The 2,797-nt window shown below is 35.8% G+C and overlaps 1 non-coding gene across 1 annotated transcript; it reads left to right on the plus strand.

Moving 5' to 3' along the window:
- Positions 1-1,351: 1,351 nt before the first annotated feature.
- On the plus strand, positions 1,352-1,458 carry LOC138391094 (U6 spliceosomal RNA). Its single transcript, XR_011234729.1, has one exon. It is a non-coding gene; the product is annotated as a U6 spliceosomal RNA (small nuclear RNA).
- Positions 1,459-2,797: the final 1,339 nt, after the last annotated feature.

A 2,797-nucleotide genomic window follows, 5' to 3' on the forward strand; every position in this document is an offset into this window, starting at 1 on the left:
AGGGCAGAGCCCTCATGAGTGGGATTAGTGTCCTTATAAAAGACACTCTGGAGAGAGGTAGCTAGTTCCTTCCACCATGTGAAGACAAAGCAAGAAGTTGCTGTCTATAAGGAAGCAGGCCCTCGCCAGACACTAAATCTTCTGGTGCCTTGATCTTGGATTTCCCAGCCTCTGGAACTATGAGAAAGAAACTTCTGTTTTCTAAAAACCACCGCATTTAATCTATGTTTCTTACAGCAGCCCAGCTGGACTAAGACAGGAATTTAAAAATAGCTGTGATAAATATAATAACAAATCTATAGGAAAAGATCTATTTAATGTGTGAAGAGATGGAGAAGTTGAAGAGAAATATGAATACTATAACAAAGTACCAAAAGGAAATTCTTGAACTAAAATGTCAAAAAGTTGGAAAGTATCATGGTGGATTGGATGAAGAAGAAAGAATCAGTGAATTGGAATATAGATCAATAAAAATCATCCAAACAGAAGCATGGAAGGGAAGAAAGGTTAAAAAACAATTAACAGAGCCTCAGTGACTTGTAAGAGAACATCAAATGGCTGAGAAAATGAGCAAATGGAGTTCCAGAGGGAGAGGAACAAGAGAATACAGCAGAAAAAATATTTGAAAAAATATTGGTCAAATATTTTCCAAATTTGATCAAGAAAAGAAACCCACAGATCCAGAAAGCTCAGCACACATCCAATAAGACGAATACAAATAAAATCACATGTAGGCACATCAGAGTTAAACTTACAAAAAACACAAATAAACAGAAAATATAAAAAGTATCCAGAGATAGCTGATTTCTCATCAGAAACTGTTACAGCAAATGTTACAGCGAGTGGTCCCGAGGACAAACCGAGCGGCACACGGAGAGTTGGAGAATCAAGGTTTATTCACTGGCAGGCTCAGAGGGGTCTCGCCACCAAATTCTGAGCCCCATCTACCCAATTTTTCCCACTTTTATTAAGTTGGGGTGGTTGGGGGGTGAGGTCTCAGGTGAGTAATAGGTTAGTTGATGTGTCAGGTAATAGGTTAGTATTATGTTGATGCACCAGGTAATAGATTAGTTGATGGGCCAGGTGATAGGTTAGTATTATGCTGATGTGGGTCTTCTGTGAGGGGTGGGGGGGGTCTCATGTAGCTGCTGTGCCAAGTAATAGATGAGGGTTTTCCTTATCAAAACAATTGAAGCCAGAGACATCACAATGCTAAAAGAAAAAAAAAAAAAAACTCTGTAAACCTAAAATTCTATATCAAGTGAAAATACCTTACAAAACTGAAGATATTTTTAGATAAATGTAAGGCAAGACAATATGTCACCAGGTGATGCAACTACAGGAAATGCGAGTGCTCACTTACGCAGCACATGCACTGAGACTGGCATAATACAGAGAAGATTAATGTGTCTCCTGAACAACGATGACAGCCAAATTGATGAAACATTTCATATTTTTAGGCCAGGAGACAATAAGATGATATAGAAAAGTGCAAAGTACAGAAAGGAAAAAAACTGCCAACGAAGAATACTGAACCCATCAAGGCTGTCCTTCAGAAATGAAGGAGAGGTAAGGACTTTCCCAGACAAAAACAAAGCAAAGCAAAACAAAACAACAACAACAAAAATGGAGAGTTTATCACCACTATATTTGTCTTATAAGAAATGCTAAAGGAGTTCTTCAAGCAGAAAGAAAAAGAGAGAATTAGCAACATGAAAATATATGAAAGTATAAAACTCACTGATAAAAGTAAATACATAGCAAAAGTCAGAATAGTTTAATACTGTAATGGTGGTATATAAATCACATGTATCCATAGTATGAAGGTCAAAAGATAAAATCATTAAAATAATAAGAGCTAAAATAGTTAGTTTAGGGATACACAATTTAAAAGATGTAAATTGTGACATCAAAAATATAAAATGTGAGTGGTGTGGTTTTTTAATACAAAGTTAAGTTATTATAACTTAATAGGCCTGTCATACCTGTAAGATGTATTATGTAAGCCTCATGGTAGCCACAAAGAAAAAACCTATTATAGATACACAAAAGATTATAAGATAAGGAATCAAAGCGTACCAATACAGAAAATCATCTAATCACAAAGGAAGACAAGACAGAATTGGTTTTAACTGATCAACATCTAAGTGCACATATAGGAATAACATTCATCAGGCATTAGGCAGATGGGAGGGGGAGGAGGATGGGTATATACATACATAATGAGCGTGAAGAACACCGTCTGAGGGATGGACACGTTTGAAGCTCTGACTGGGCAGGGTGTAGGGGGGTGGGCCAAGGGCAATATATGTAACCTAACCATTTGTACCCCCATAATATGCTGAAATAAAAAAAAAGGAAGACAAGACAGGAAGAAAGAAACAAAGACTTCACAATACAAGAAAACAATTAACAAAATGGTAATAGTTAAGTCCTTGTGTAGCAATAATTACTTTGAATATAAATGGATTAAATTCTCTATTCAAAAGGCATAGAATGTCTGAATGTATTTTTTTTTTTTTAAAGAAAACCCAGACCCAACTATATACTGCCCACAAAAGACTTAATTCAGCTTTACAGACACACATAGATTAAAAGTGAAGGGATGGAAAAAGGTATTCTGTGCAAATGAAAACCCAAAGAGAGCAGGTGTAGCTACACTTATATCAGATAAAATAGACTTAAAGTCATAAAGTGAAAAAGAGACAAAGGTATAATGATAGAAGTGTCAATTCATCAAGAGATTATAATAATTATAAATACATATATGCACCCAACATCAGAGCACCAAACATAT

Source organism: Eulemur rufifrons, chromosome 8, assembly GCF_041146395.1.
Source record: "Eulemur rufifrons isolate Redbay chromosome 8, OSU_ERuf_1, whole genome shotgun sequence".
NCBI lineage: Eukaryota > Metazoa > Chordata > Mammalia > Primates > Lemuridae > Eulemur > Eulemur rufifrons.